The sequence below is a fragment of the Humulus lupulus genome, chromosome X, assembly GCF_963169125.1.
Source record: "Humulus lupulus chromosome X, drHumLupu1.1, whole genome shotgun sequence".
NCBI lineage: Eukaryota > Viridiplantae > Streptophyta > Magnoliopsida > Rosales > Cannabaceae > Humulus > Humulus lupulus.
The window spans coordinates 185980483-185997937 of NC_084802.1; positions in this window are offsets into that span (position 1 = coordinate 185980483).

Here is a 17455-nt window from a genome sequence, read left to right on the forward strand (position 1 = left end):
ATCAATCACTTTACTAGAAACAAATGTATGTGTTGCACCAGAGTCAATCAATACAGTAAAAGGAGAGCCAGTGCTAGAAAGCTGACCTGTCACTACTGAGGGACTAGCCTCGGCCTCTACCTGTGTCAAGGTGAATACTCGAGCTAGAGTCAAGCTGTCCACCTTTATTGCTTCCCCTTTCTTCACTGTTAGGCAGTCCTTCTTGAGGTGCCCCATTGTTCCACACACATAGCAGGCCTTGGCCCGGCACTCGCCCTGATGGCGTCTTCTATACCTCGGGCACTCTGGATAACTCCGCCATGCCTCGCCACTACCCTGACGGCCACCCTGACTACCCCGACCCCTCCTGTCAGGATCAGCAACTGTCGAAGTGTTAGGAGTCTTCCTTTTCACATCACTGGGGCCTCTGCCCCTACCTGACCCAAAATAAGGAGGCACCACTCTGCGACCCTCACGCCTCGCTGCACTTTCCTTCCAAATCTTGTTCTCCGCTTCCTCAGCGGTAAGAGCCTTCTTAACGACCTGGGCATAAGTTGTTCCCCCAGGTACCATTGTGATCCTAACATCCCGGGCTATCATAGCATTAAGCCCCCTAATGAATTTGTCTTGCCTAGCAGCATCAGTAGGCACAAGGTCTGGTGCAAATTTCCCAAGTCTATCAAATTTTAGGGCATATTCAGTAACTATCATGTTGCCCTGCACCAAGCCCACAAACTCATTAACTTTTGCTGCCCTGATGGCAACATTGTAGTATTTCTAACTGAATAAATCTTTATATCCTTTCCAACTCAAAGCAGTGACATCCCTGGTTTGTGACGCCACTTCCCACCAGATGCGGGCATCTTCTCTCAGCATATATGTGGCATAGGCCACTCTGTCATATCCCTCTATCCTCATAAATTCCAAGATGGTAGTAATCATAATCATCCACTGTTCAGCCTTCAGTGGATCAGGTGCTCCCTCAAAAGTTAGAGGATGCTGCTTCCGGAACCGCTCCTACAAGGGCTCCTATCTATTCCCAACCTCTGCTGGCTGAATAAGTGGTGCCACTATGGGTGGCACATTAGGTGCAGCACTCCCTACTGGAGCCTGCTGTCGCAAAAGACGAATCTGTTCATCTTGGCTCTGTAATCACGCCTGCATCTCTGCCATAATCTTAACAATCAAGACATAGGCATTTATCCACATGCACCAACATTGCTAATAAGCATGCCCCAACATCACCACACAAAAGTTAAGATATAGACATCCATCCATACACAATACGCAATTAATCATTAAGATATTTATATACATGCACAACGATGCTAATAAGCATGCCTCATTATTATCACACAGCAGTCAAGGGCCAGACCCTATCAGTATCTCATGCTTCCTGTTAATCCAACAGATAACAACATTCATAATTATTTTCAAGCATTCAAGCATATAAGCACATATACACATACCAAACCCTGAATCGAGCTTGTCTCTAGCAGCGAATGTACATGTCCAGCCGGTCTTCAGGAACCCTTAAACCTAGGACGCTCTGATACCAAGTTGTAACGCCCTGGATAGCCAAGACCGCTACACTGTGTATTTATGAAGGTGCAGGACTTGCTAATCAAGTCATTTAGTTAAAAATGTGTCACTGAAACCATTAATGCACTAGGGTTAAAAGGTTTTGGTCTCAAAAGATACATTTCATATAACTAAACATTTTACACAAGGGATCCCAAAAGAAACAATGTTTAAAAAGTTAGTTTACAAAATCTCCAGAGTACAAACAACCATTAGCTACTCTTAGGGAAAAACAGACATTTTATGGTTCTCATGTTCCTGTTTCCTCCTCAACCGTGGCAGATGAGCAGTTGATCATGTACATTCTGCTCTCAGAGCTTTCCGAATCAGGGTTTATCAAGCTTGCCCTTGCCTTTTCATGCACCACGTAGCACCCGTAAGCCAAGGCCCAACAAGAAAAAGTAACATTATAGAACAACAATAATAACAATTGAATAACCCTTAAAGCATGTCCACACACTTAGCATACCACGTTAATCACATAGTCCACAGACATAACTAGATAAATCAATAAATCAACACTTAGCTACTCAGCATGACAAATCCATCAATCAATAATAATATTCAAATCACATGATAATCAGGGTCGGCGCCCTTAGGTCGCACCCTCTGTTTACTCCACTGACTTCGGTCCGCTTAAATCGAGCTCAGTGCATAATAAGCTGTCCTCAGCTACCAGTGGCTGAGCCGCGCCCTGTGCGCCAATGTAAACTCTGGCACTCTTAGGCCATTTGTTTATAATTCACATGGCATAATACCATCCTTCAAAAAGCATACAAAATAGGGAGCCCTTAGTCCCATTATCAATTCACAACCGGGTGCAGTTCTCTTACCTTTAGTTTCCAAATGTACTGGTTACGAGAGATGCCCCTTAAGCACGATCCGCCTCTCGAGCCCTAGCTTAGTACCTAGTCACAACCAAGATAAGGGATACCATTAATAATTGTAAAAGGGCTTCTAGATAGGGTTCTAGTCTCTGGAACATCGAATTCCACCAAACACAGTAGTAGAATCGATCCCGAGCACCCTAGGTTAAATTCCCATGCTTAAAATCCCAAAATCTCAAATTTCCTTAAGAGTCGCAGCTCAAACTTCCTATGCCGTGGAATGGCCCCAGACAGAGGCCCATCCACGCCCAGAACCAGACATGGGTCGTGGCCCTACAAGCCCCATGCCGCGGCCCGCCCTCCATCCTCAGCATTCATCAGCCTCAGAGGGTCGCGACTCACCAAGAACTATGTCGCGGCCCGACCCCTTAGAACCCAGAAAAACCTCCATTTTTAACTCCCACACCTCACTCAAAACCATCCCAATAATATACCACAATTATCACAAACATCCCTGCATGATTTCAGAAGCACAAGCCATCAGAAACCTAATCTAAAAACTCATCAAAACACCTTTTCAATTTCTGAAACTCACACACTCAAGAACACTAAAACCAATCATAAAAACTCAGAATTCAAACACTAAATCATGAATTGGAGCTTACCTTCTCTGATAAACCAACTCTCTAAAAGATTTCTGAGCTAACTCCCAAGTTCCAAGCTTCAATTCAGTCCTTCAATGTCAAAACCCATAAACACCTCAAATCTCAGCCATAAACACTGAATTTAACCACCATGCACAAAGATTGTGACTTACCTTAATTCCTGATTGAATCCTTGGCTAATCCTTAAGCTAATCTCCTGAATCTCAGCTCCAATTCTTTGAATTCCAGCCAAGTTCCTCTAAATTTTCTGTGGTTTTCCTTGAGAGAGAAAGGGAGAGAGAAGGAAGGGTCGATTTAACTTTTGCTCTACTATTTTCTAAAGTTTCCTAGTCTATCCTTAAGCAATGAAATCAATCCCGAGGCTCGGGGTGCCGGAAATGTCCCCGAAAGCAAAATGGTAAAATTCCCCAGTATTCCCACCTAAGCTTCCTAACCTCAAATATATCTCCAATTATTTATTTTCATAACCCGATAACCTAAATAACCATTCAATACCTGAAATACCCCTTGACTTTCCCCAAGTCAAGTATTAAGTCCCGTTGTGACTTTCCCGCTAACTAGCTCCCTAGGATCGCCTCAAGTCGCATGCTGCAGATTTACCACACAATAATGTGATTCTCACAATTATAGCATATAATCACATTTACATTCATATAACCATACAAGCATGCTTATCATAGAATCATACATTAAACTAATAAATTCACACATAAACCAATTATGCCCTCCCAGCACACTATTCAAGGCCCTTAAGCCATATTAGTAACTTTGGGTCGTTACAAAATTTTTATTACAACCAAATATACTCACACTTTATCATGCTTCCTACAAGCCCATAAACAGATACGACATATGAATTCAATTCAGGCAGTTAACCACATACACTCAGTATGCAAACCACTATCCAAATATTCATTCACATGCAATAGCAATGCTAATTAGCATGCTTCAACCTCATCACGCAATAGTCAAGGGCCAGGCCCTATTAGTATCTCATGCTTCCTATTAATCATAAATATATCAACATTCATATTCCTTTCCAATCATTTAAGCATATAATCATGTATACACAATTACCAAACCCTGAGTCCAGCTTGTCTTTCGTGGCGAATGTACATGTCCAGCCAGTCTTCAGGAACCCTTAAACCTAGGACGCTCTAATGCCAAGTTGTAACGCCCTGGATAGCCAAGACCATTACACTGTATGTTTATAAAGGTGCAAGACTTGTTGTAATGCCCCAAAATTCCTAATGCGGTTTAATGGCTGGATTAGTAGGCTAAGAGGGCCATAACTGTTTAATTATGCCATTAATTGATAATATGCATGTTTATCTGAATTATATTATAATATGATGTTAAATGCGTGCATGTGGGTCCACATTTCATTACAGGGATGTTTTGGTAATTTGGCCTGTTGAGGGCGTAATTGTATATTTGTATGAATGTCGGTGACCTATTGTTGAGACCACATTATAATGTGGGTTTGTTCGAGCTATTCGGCATGAGACGATCTTTGAATATTAATTAGCGGTTTAGTCATAACAGGTTTAAGTTCGGGGCTCAGGGTGAGTCTCGGGGTGATTTTAATGATTAGAGCGTTGCCGGGAATTAAAGGGTAACAGAATATGAATTATTGGTGTTTGAGAATATTGAGAATAGCAGGAATTGGAGAGCATTAATTATGATTAACGAGATAGGTGGGAAATATCAATTTTGCCCTTGGGAGCCTTTAGAAATCCTTAATTGACCTAGGGATATTTTGGTCTTTTCACCCCTAGGATAGATATAAGCCATTGAAGGCTGTAGAAAGAAGAGGAAATGGAGCAACTTTAAGAGCTTCTCCCGTACCTGTTTTCCTTGTTCTCTCTTTGGATTTTTGAGCTTAACTTGAGGATTCAAGCTTGGGAAGTAAGTCTTGAGAGCTTGGGAGTGTGTTCCACCATTGAAGAGCATTATAATCTGAGCTTGAGGTAAGTTTTTAGAAGTTTTTAGCCATTAATTTCCCTGGTTTTCTCTATTTTAGCTTTGGTTTTCAGTTGGGATTTCTAGGTTGGATGATTGGTTTTGTTGGGAGATTTGGCTAGGGTTCTTGTGGGTGTGATGCTTGGGGCATATGACGATGGTTTTTGGGTTCACTTGGCACCAAAAATGAGGTTTGGAAGCATTGGAATCAATTTGGAATTGAAGGAGTCGAAGGAAGAGGTTTCAGGGGAGGTTCTGGCTGGGTGTAGCGCTACAGCGCCCACCAGAGGGCGCTATAGCACTACCCAGTGCTCTGTTGGGCGGTTTGGGGTTCTAAGTATAGCGTTGGGGCACTAGTGAGTAGCGCTACTCTGTTCCTTCAGAATCCCGTTTTGAGTGTTTTTAAGGGTTTTTGGCTCGGGGTTTCTGTAACGCCCTACTCCCTTAGAGTCGTTACTAAGTGTGTTTAAAATCGTGCCTCAACTCGCTAATCGAGGTTTTAAATAAAAAACGTGTAACTAAGCCATAATTAAAAAGAAAACGTTAGAGAAAATAGATTTCATTGCTAATCATAAAAGTTTACACTTGGGATCCCAAAACAAAGTTTAGAAAATATTTACAACACAAAACTGATCAGAGTCGACTAGACGACAAAACCTAAGTTCCCTTACAAACATCTCCCGAAATCCCCTAGCTGTGGCAGCCAGGCTGGCCGGACATGTACACGCCGCCTCACGCCAGCTGTGCTCATGGTTGGTTGGTATTCTCTTTACCCTTACCTGCACCACAGAGCATCTGTGAGCCGAAGCCCAGCAAGAAAACCCAAAACAGATAACATATGCAAAATACAAGTCAAACATATAAGCAGGCCACCAATGGCTAAACACATACGGCCTAGCCGCCCAGGCGTTTACCAAGCCCTAGGTTCGCGGACCACGCCGTGAGGATATCCTAGGTATCCTTTTAGGGACTCGCCTTGGAAACTCGCACCCCTTGCGCTCAACGCTGCTCCCGGACCTTTGCCATTCTAGGCCTTGCACTCAACGTGCCTGACGCCATTCCCGGTCTACACCGTTCCCGGCTCTTGCCGATCACACTTATATTATCATCACAGTATAGCAATAAGCACAGAATTCAAGCATAAACAAATAAAGAGCCATGCTCTACAACTCTAGTATATAGGGCTCGGCCCTGCATGTCATTTCCATTCAACATATTGGGCTCAGCCCTGCACATAAGCTCTATGGAAATAGGGGTTTTCTTACCTGAGTTCCGAGCTACTTGAGCACCGATGCCCCGAGCACAGTCCGCTAACGTGAGCCTTGCCGAAACCCTAGTCACAACACACAACAATATCCGACCATCAAATCCCAACCCAACAAATAACCTTGAATCGTAACCCTAACCTCCGGGATCTTGAATTCTACCACTCCGAGTGATAAAATCCATCCCGTGCCTTCCCCTTAAAGTTCCCAAGTCAAAAATATCATTAAATTCCTCACTGACACTAAGGGTCGCGACCCCACCCCCCTAGAGTCGCGGCTAGCCTCAAAACAGAGGCTAGCTCTCCAATGACCAACACGCGGGCCGCGGCGCGCCCGAATTCCTTCAGCCTCCCACGGCTGTGCGAGCATGCGGGCCGCGGCACACCCCTCCTAGGGCCGCGACACTAACAGCAAACCCAGAATTTCCATCAACTTTTCATCCCTTCTTCAAGCCAATTACCACCAAAACCAAGCTAAGATTCCTAGATATTCAACACAATTACTCCAGTACAGAAACAACATCAAAACCTCATCAAAGCATGCTCCAAAACTTAGCTAAAACACCCAAAAGATCAAGAAAACTTAACTACATGCAAACCTCTAAACCAGCAGAAAATTAAAGACTAGACCTTAGTGTTTAAAGCTTACCTTGCAGAGCTTAATCCCAGGATTATGATCCTCAATCCCCAAAGCTTCAAGTCCCTAGAATTTCCCAGTCGAACCCCTCCAATTCCTGAGCAATTCCTTTAAGTTTCTTCAAGTTTTGCCTTAGAGAGAGTGAAAGAGAGAGACAAAAGCTATTTCTCAGATCAAGGAAGATATGAGTCGGTTTCCCTCAGTTTCTGTACAGTTCTATTTTATTTATTTGTTTTATATGACTTAAGTCTAAAGGTTACCTCAAGGCTCGGGGTACCAAAACGTCCCCGAGGGCGAAAATGGTAAATTCCCCAAATATTCCCGCCTAAACATTCTATCCTCAAATATATCTCCAAATATTTATTTCTATGTCCCGATAATCCCATAACTCAGCTAATACCAGAATTACCCCTCGACTCGCCCCGAGTCCGAATCTCAACCCCGTTGTGACTCCCTGGCTAACTGCTCCCCAGGACTCTCTCGGATCGTGCTGTACAGACATATCACACATATACAACATGTATTTCATTTATCACATTTAACTCAATTAACTTGCATCATAATCATATATATACATAGATTCACATATAAGCATATCTAAACCACTTATTTCCCTCCAGGCACACTAATCAAGGCCCTAAGCCTGATTAGCAAATTCAGGTCGTTACAGTTTCAATCCTTAAGGCCCGGGATCGAATCTACTCATTGTGTGGGCATGTTTCGAGGTCTCGAGAGTGGGGTTTAGGTTAAGACCCTCTCATTGTTAATTTTCATTAATGGAGGTTATAATTGGTTATGATTAGGTAACCGCTAAGGTCGACGTTCTCAGGAGTCGTTCTTGTTTTATTTCTCGCTCGAACCAGAGGTAAGGAAACTGCACCCTGTGTGTATGACATTCGTGATTGTTGTTGAGGCATGTTGATTGATAAATGTGGACATTGATTGCATATTAAATGCTTAGCAGAGCTTGCTTACTTGTGTATGGCACTGATTAGTCAAGGACGGCACTGGTTGCGTATTACTAACTTGAGAGTCAGAAATGCCATAAGCGTCTTGAACGCAGGGTCGATTAATGATTGGATCTAATCGATATCAGCGTTAAATGACTCTAGGAGCATTAATACTGGACCGACCCTAAGGTCGATGAGAATTATAAGCGCTTGACTAGTCTAAGCTAGTTACTCGGAGCCAGGGCCTAAGGCCTAGGTGACTGCTTGTCACATGGCTAGGGAGCAGAATCCCATGGTTATGACTCTATGGTCATGCGATAGGTTATATTGGTGACCTGTTCATCGAGCACCTATGCTGATAAGCTAGAGAAAGGATCACTTATTTGTAAAGCCCCGGTGACCCTATTGTCTCATGACCAAAGGGAGCTGAACCCACGTTAGTGACTTTTCCAATTGTCACTCATCTGTTTTGGACTGAAAGTCTTGAATGATTATTATGACCATTATTGATATTATATTCATGCTATATTTTGTTTTCTTGTTGGGCTTTGGCTCATGGGTGCTATGTGGTGCAGGTAAAGGGAAAGAAAAGCTCACACAGCCTTGAGTGGAGAGCTTAGGTGATGATGTGTACATATGTGGCCGCTTGACCACCACAGCCAAGGAGTTCTCAGAGGAACTAGGGGGTTTACCCTATTTTTGCCGCTTAGGTCGGCGGGTTGTAAATTTGAAACAGTAATGACCATTTTGAGTTGTAAATAACTTGTAAATGTTTTTATGGGCCCGTGAACAGTTTTATGTTCTAAATAAAATATATCCTTTTCTTTTTGATTGGTTTTCCACCTTAGCCTGTTAATAATACCTAGAAGCACGTTTTTAACCAAAGAACTCAGGTAGGGAGTTAAATTTCCGGTTCACCGTAACTATTCTGAGGTAACCAGGGCGTTACACTTGCTAATCAAGTCATTTGGTTAAAAATGTGTTACTAAGACTATAGTTGAACTAGGGTTAAAAGATTTCGGTCACAAAAGTTATATTTCATATATTCAAATATTCTTTTACATGGGATCCCAAAAGTAATAACGTTTAAAAGACAATTTACAAAATTTCAGGTTTAAAGTACAACTACTAGCCACTCTAAGGGCAAAACAGACATTTAGGCTTTTCCCGTCCTTTACCACTCCTCAGCAGTGGCGGCCGATCAACTGACTATGTACATTCGGCCCAAAGCTCTCCAACTCAAGGCTAGTCCACTTTGCCCTTGCCTTTACCTGCACCACATAGCACCCGGGAGCCAAGGCCCAGCAAGAAAACACAATAACAGAGCATAATCAACAATCAGACAACTCGTACAGTATAACCATATACTCAACAATCCAAATCATTCATATAACCATGCATTCAGCATACTAAGCTCATCAGCTCACATTAATAACCAAAGCACATATAATAACCAATTTACATATAATAACCAATTCACATGTAATAACCAGGGTCAACTGTAATGACCCAACTACTCTAGACCTTGGACCATTAACGAAAACTATACATAGACACTAATCTTTAACAAAACTTACAAGTGAAAAGATCATAACTTTATTAAAACTTGTAAAAACAATTGTTAGACTTACATAAAATCTCAAGTAGGATATGGGATCCCATTGTTTTAAAAACAAAACATGATATAATGATAATTTAAAAAGAGATTACATAATAAAATGCGGAAAAATACATATAAAAACCATAAGAACAAAAACTACATCCTCGAATCGAAACTCTCGGCTCTTTGAATCCATTCCGCCTCAATACACATTCCCCAAGCTGCCAAGAACCTTACCCGCCACTAACACTATTTTCCTGCACATATAAACAAAAAGGAGTGAGCCTAATGCCCAGCAAGGAAAATCTAACGTATAGCCATATACATAAAAATTCATAATGCAACATAAAAACATACCATAACACTTATGTCACATACATACTATAATGGCCATTATTACTTGGGCTCCCATAAACTAAGCAAGTCATATGCCCATTAGATTAGTGGGGTCTTGCTAGCTAAGCAAGTCATATGCCCATAATCTATTTGGGGCTTGTTAGTCATATAGGTCATATGCCCAAGTCTACAATCATACTTAACATAACATATTACATAGCATAAAATCATAAGATAACATATAAAATCATATAACACATAAATCCTATCCTATTTTCCTTACCAAAATAACCGGGATATGGGAACTGATTTGGGACCTTGGAACACTCCTAAAAACCATTTATAATATGGTGAGTATATTGAAGAAAAGGGATGAAAGTGAAAAAGGGACTATGCTATCAAAATATACTTACCAAAAACCTTGTGCTTAAGAACTTGGATTTCCTAACCAAGAATAAGGATAAGGTTAGAATGAGTAGAAGACTATGAGAACTTTAAAGAACATAATACAGAAATGGATTAGAGTTTGGGATACCTTGAGTACTTCTATGATAAATCTAAACCTTGAACCGAAATGTGAATAAACCTTACTTCCCCAAGTGTTTGATAAGCTTATAGTGATCAAGCTTATAATTCCCAACCCAAGTGTTTACACTCTCACACTCACCTAGCAACTTGCAGCCTCTGAACTTAGAGTAATAGATGAATAAATGGCTGGGTACTAGGTCCTATTTATAGAGTTTAGGAATGAAAAGATCTTCATTTAGCTTGAATAAAAATAATGGTTTTTTAAGTGAAAATAATTTGAATTATCGTTCAGCAGAGGCTGAAGACTCGTTCAAACAGATGTTGGACTCATCAAGAGGTTGAAGGTTTGAATGGAGAACGTTTTTGAAAACTTTTCAAAATATGCTGAGAGGAGCGATATATTGCCCCTTGTAGGCGATATATCGCCTGGGCCTGTATGCCTGAGGCAATCGTGCAACGTTTCGTGTTTTTCGTATCTTCGTGCTGCGATATATCGCCCCCTATAGCTGCGATATATCGACATACGCTGATTATTTAAACACGAAATTACACATTTTTAGCTTAATTTGAATTGAGTAAACAGCCTTGACTAAGCCCTCTAACGTTTTCAAAGCTGCTGACTGACCTTAGGGTATTCAAATTTTAACCTTAATAAATTTAATCCTCAAAATACTTAATCATTAATAAACCCATACATAACATGTGCTATTATCTAATTGGTTCTTATCTAAACCTTATAGTATAATAAATATTATCCTCAATATCAATCATATTAATCAAACCTTAGGTTAAAATTAATATTCCTAAACTATAGGTTAAACTTAGAAAATCTACAAGTACTACTATGAGTGTCCAAATAAATCCCGGTTTGAACCAAAAATCCACAGTCATAAAGATAATACTATTATTACTATTATACTACTATATAACTTAGCGAAGTAAAGTTCTTGGACACTACATCAACGCTCTTAGGTCACACCCCCTAGTTATCCCATTGACTCCAGCCCGCTTAAACCGAGCTCCGTGAATATCAAGCTGTCCTCAGCTACCAGTGGCCGAGTCGCGCCCTATGCGCAAATATTGATTTCGGCACTCTTAGGTCGTTGATCACATGTCCCATGGCATAATACCATCTATGACATCATACAGATATAGGGAGCTCTTAGTCCCAACACATTCACATAACCAGGTATAGTTTTCTTACCTTAGATTCTGATAGTTTTGACTAGCGAAAGTGACCTTCAAGCACGATCCCTTTCGAGCCCTGCGCTCACCTAGTCACAGCCATGAATTAGAATCCATCACTAAACTTCAATACCAAAACCTAACCTCGGGACCAATCCCGAGCCCTCGGGAAGCCCTAATTCCACCAAACGGGGTGGTGGAATCAAACCCTGAGCCTACGGGCAAAAACCCTATGAAATAACTCAAAAACCCACTTCTGGAAACAGGGTAGCGCTACAGTGCCACAAAGTGGGCGCTGTAGCGCTACAAGCAGAGCGCCAGGAAACCCAAGCCTAGCGCTGTAGCACCCAAAGGCTAGCGCTACAGCGCTAGTCACAGACCAGCAACACCCTGTTTTTCTTCCATCGATTTTCCTCGAACCAAAACCCCTTGGAACCCTTCCAAACCTCAACTACACACCAAATTGATTCTACCATCACCTATATCTCACCCCACACAACCCAATAACACAATACTTAACCACATGCATCATCAAACTAAGAAAACAAACATTGAACTCAAGAACTCAAGAATTCAACCAGAAACTCAGAAACTTAGAACTTCAAGGCTAGAATTTGTTACCTTCTATGGAGAATTTTGACCTTAGGTTATCTCTAGTCTCCTTCCAGCCTCAAGCCCTTCAACTTCTCAAACTTATTTCCCTTAATTCCATCCAAAACTCATGCTTAGAAATCACCTCAATAAAACTCAGAAAAACTCATCAGAAATCTTGAAACTTACCTCAATTGAGTAGCTAATCCTTGCTAACTCTTTTAGCTTCACCAAGGTCTTTAGCCCTAAGTTCCAGCCTGAGCTTACTCTGAGATTCTAGCTCCAAAACTCACAAAGAATGGTGAGGAGTAGAGCAAACCGAATGGAGAAGAAAGAGTCCCTGATTTTCTTCTTTCTTTCCTTCTCTTTTCTTTCCTTTAACTTCTGAAACTTTCTACAGCCTCCACTAAAACTAAAAAGAAATATAGCACTTATCTCTTTTCATTCAAATGACCATTTTGCCCTCCCATTAAATCCTAATCCTTAAAGCATACCAAGGGCAATTTAGACATTTGTTCCCAATTCCCTCTAATTCCTCGAATGTCCCTAATAATTACCGCTTACATCCCGACACCTAACTACTCACCAATTATTTTCCTCAGTATCAAATAATCTCTAGTATACTTCTCAAATTCCCAGAAATACCCCCGGACTCCCACGAGCCGGTTATAAATCCCCGCTGTGACTTTTCCGCTAAACCGCTCACTAGGATCGCCTCGAGTCACAAGCTACAAATATATCCACATAATAATGTGGTCTCAACATTTTATCACAAATATTTACATTTATGCCGTCAACGGGCCAAAATTACAAATATACCCTTATAACCTAATCAGGGCCTACATGCATACTAATACACATAGTCATGCATCACATATATCCAAATAATCATATAAGCATGCTTTTCACATAATCATGCATTTTCACCATTAATTCACATAACTTCCAATTGTGCCCTCCTAGCACACTAATCAAGGCCCTAAAGCCTTATTAGTAATTTTGGGTCGTTACAACTTTCGTGTAGTTTGTGAGTATTTTTCCTTTTATGTCCTTTTATATAAGGAGCTTTTTTTGTTGCTAGTTTATTCTCCAGTCATATGTGAAATTTTTATTATTGCAAGCACATATTGACCTTCAGGATTATAATTATCCTTTTATATATGTCTTCGCTTCATGCTCATTGAAGGAGTGTTTGAGCTCTTCTTATGTATGCATGTTGGTTTATTTTAAGGATGTGTTGACCCTTTGGGTATCTCCCATCCTCTTTCTTTTTTTTATATACATCATGCGCCCGCTTTTTACTTTTTACTTTTGATCGAGAAGTGTCCTTCTCGTTATTATGTAAAGTACTATTTTTGCAAGCGTCTTCTTCAATACCTTTTTTGCAAGCGTCTTCTTTGGAAACGTTTTTGGGCTAAGTGACTTTGGTCAACCTAGGATTATTATGAGGATCCTTTTTGGCCCTTGATGTGATCTCCCCTTGGGTTAGGACACTTTATAGGGAGATGGAACGTGTGAAGTCTCACAAGCTCCTCTTTTCAAGGCCATTTTATTGATTGCGAGTGAGTTTTTTGCAAAGACCTCCTTTAGGGCCCCTTTTTCCCTGGGTTAGGCGACTTTGTTAATCTAGACTTAGGGATCTCCTTGGACTCCACTTTTGTCTTCTATGACGCCATCCCTTAGTAGGGTTGGTGTATTTGTCAGGAAGTCACTTTTGAGGGACCTTTTGACTTTCTTAGCCTCTATAAGGGTACCTAGTCCTTATAGATGCAAATGGTGTCTTACAAGGTTCACTGCTCATATATATATATATTATAAGTATTTTTATATATATCTCATGAGGCTAGGCACTTGTTTTGCACATGTCCAGGCGCCTATTAAGGCTAGCGAGGCTAGGCGCCTATTTTGCACAAGGCTAGGCCCCTATAAATTTCTTGCACATCTTGAGGTTAGGAACCTATTTTACACAAGGCCAGGTGCCTAGTGAGGTCCGCGGTTTTGGCCAACGACGTGTAGACGTCAAAACGACAATAAACCTTCAAGAGAAAAATACGACACAGATAATCTTTATAGTGGTTCAGCCCCAATGTGTTGGTAATAGCCTAATCCACTTAGAATTATAATTATGAATCTACACTGAAGATTAGATGAACCTGAGTCAATTGAGTTTCTTCAGTGCAGATCAAAAGAATACAATATTTCTCTCAAGATACAAATACTCTCTTAGGAAAATTAGAATCTGAATCCTCTCTATGATGCCATGAGCTTTGTATTTAGAAGCCCAGGATTGTACAAACGCAGTCCCTCATAATCGGGATCTTTTTGTTATTCTTTCAATATTTAATTAATAATAACATCTAAAATATAACAATATGTGATTCTTTGGGATAATATGAGAGATTCCAGCGCAGGTATGACCGATTCCAGCTGAAGTCGTTACTGGGATCTTTTGCGTAGCAATGATCTGTTTAGTCGGTCCACATCACACCCAGAAGGAAAACTGGAGGGCCAAAACACTTCCCCGGACTGCCACACCCTCACTGGTCGGCCAAACGTCTGGTCGGACAAGCACATGACTGGTCGGACAAGCACCTGACTTGTCGGACAAGCACATGACTGGTCGGACAAGCACCTGACTGGTCGGTCATGACACTTGACTGGTCAGTCAAAAATCTTCACCGGTCTACCGGATCACTCCTAAGCTAGATTACCCAACCATTCCTTGTCATTTGTCACTTCTATTGCCACATCATCATTTTCAAATTTTGGGGATAACATTTGCCCCCCAAGTTTATTAAATGATATTCTCACATAATAAATTTTTTTCTCCACTGCTGACGGCATAATAATAAAAAAATCTAACTGTACACATTTTCCTGCCTTTGCAACAAAACACGACGCCTTAACAGACCACTATCACTGTAATTAACCGCTCCCAATCGTGGGGAGATAACATACCCAAGGGAATTCCAAGAGTCTAAGAAGAAGTGACAATTTCCACTTTTTCCCTTTAAATAGACCCATAAATGCTCATAATCTCATAAGCAAGAAGAAGACCAAAAAGCTCCCAAACTCCTTCATCTTTTTTTCTTTTGGCCGTGTACCCCCAAAAGCTCTCCTCTTGGCCGAAAAGTTTCAAGGATTTCAAGAAGGTTCAATTTTCTTCAAGCAAAAACAAGCATTCCTCAAGAGATCAACACATTTGGGTAAGCTCTTCTTCCTCATCTCCATTTATGTGTTTTTTTTTCTTTCTCAAAGCTTTAGGAAAAAACTTGTAGGCCGAAACCTTTACTCAACATACACCCATGAACTTGTATTTGAATCTTTGATGAATAATGTGTATTGTGGCTGTTTTGAGGTTGTTTAGGCTATGGGTAGATCAATTTTGTCTTCAATTTCATGAAAATTTGAAGAAAAATTAACTTTTCATCCCAAATTGCATATTTGGGTCCTTGGGTATATGATGATAAATAGGATCCCTAGAACTTCATATGAACCTTTCAATTCCCATATTTTGATATTGTTGTAGTGCATTTTGAGTGAGAAAAAGTGTTTGTGTCAATGCTCTTTTGGGATTTAGGCTTTCTCGAAATGGGTTTAGGGAAAACGTTCATGGCCGATCGGCCATGGCTCTTTTTTGCTTGAATATTCGGGCATGTCTCAAAATCAATGGGACACGCCTCTTATTGCTCGGACACAAACATGTTCGGCTCAACACTGTGCCCACCGATCAGACACCAAGCAATAGCCCCTCAGAAACTTAATGCTCCTCGGATGCCTTGGCGTAACCAAAGGTGCACCGATCGGTCACCACGGAAGCTCGCCTGCACAGCTGCTCCATCATGTGCAACTGCTGCGCTCTTCGGGTGCGCACATGCCTGCCCAGATGGCACGCACCCGATCGTACACCACGAAGGTTTGCCTGCCCAGCCGCTCGGTCATGCGCAACTGCTGTGCTCCTCGGGTGCGCACACGCCTGCCCAGATGGAATGCACCCGATCGGACACCACGGAAGCTCACCTGCCCAGCTGCTCGGTCATCCTTCAACCGCCCAGATGCACACACACACCGATTGGACACCATGTGCGCCTGCTGCGCTCCTCGGGTGCGCACACGCCTGCCGCTTGGGACTGCTCGGTCATGTGCACTGCTTGGTCTCATGAATGTCCCCAAGCATTTTTAGACATCAAAGTTTCTTTTTTCCTCATGCACGCTATATTTTTACTACTTAGAAAATATTTATCTAAGTAGTAAAAATAAATATTTTTCTGTTGAACTGATTGATTTATGTTTGTTTGGTTACTCACCTCCCCATATTTATTTTTTGTAGATGAATCGCTTCGACTATAGGGGAGGTGACAACCATACAAATTCTGACACTTCCATTCTGCAATCAAGCGATACTCCTAAAAGTATCGACTCTTCATCGAAGTCTCCTAGCAGTCGCACCCCGGAAGATCGCCTTCGCCGCCTTAAAAAGATCCTTCCCCGTTCAGTCTTATATTTCCTCCATGAAGAACAGTTTCTCAATCAACAGGCTGACCATTCAGAAATGTGGGTGAAGAAATCCAATATACTTCCTCAGGACCAAGACCCTTAGGTGGCTCGCATGTCCACACAGAAGGTAGTGGAACGTAGTGAAGTCCGAACTGTGGCTTCTTCAAGACCGCCTCGCCAGATACAAAAACCCAGCAAGCCTCGAAGAAAAATCATTCAAAAATTTACCACCGAAATTCAACAATTAGCCATTCAAAAACCAAGAAAAGATGGAGAAGAAACACCCTCTTGGTTTACAGCCAAACCCTGCAAACTTAACCCCTATATGTTCGACAAGCACATTCAAGCCTCGAGCCTGAAAGGGGTTAACGTGATATGCCCGCGCCCACATCAAAGAGCCAACAAGCCTGGTGGACCTTACTGTGCCTGGTCCAGGTACCACGTATTCGCAGGAGCTACCATTCCGTTGCATCCTTTCTTTCGGTAAGTAGCGGACTACTTCAACGTTTCTCCTTTCCAGATTGCTCCCAATGGGATGCATGCATTGTCCGCTTTATACATTCTTTACTTCCTGCAAGGTTGGGATCCACCCACTCCTCATGAAGTGCACTACCTCTTCGACTTCAGGACCAACCCAAGCCACAAGAATACACGTTTTTTCCACCTATTCCACAAGCATAAAGGGATCAAATAGCCAGTTCACAGAAAAACTTAAATAACAAGTTAAACACTTGAAACTAAGCTACTACTATGTAAGCAATATTTATTGATAACATTTCCTCAAGTGCTCGCCATTCCAATAGTTCCTGATCAGCTCTCCATTTAATCGAGAAAGTTTGTAAGTGACGGGTGG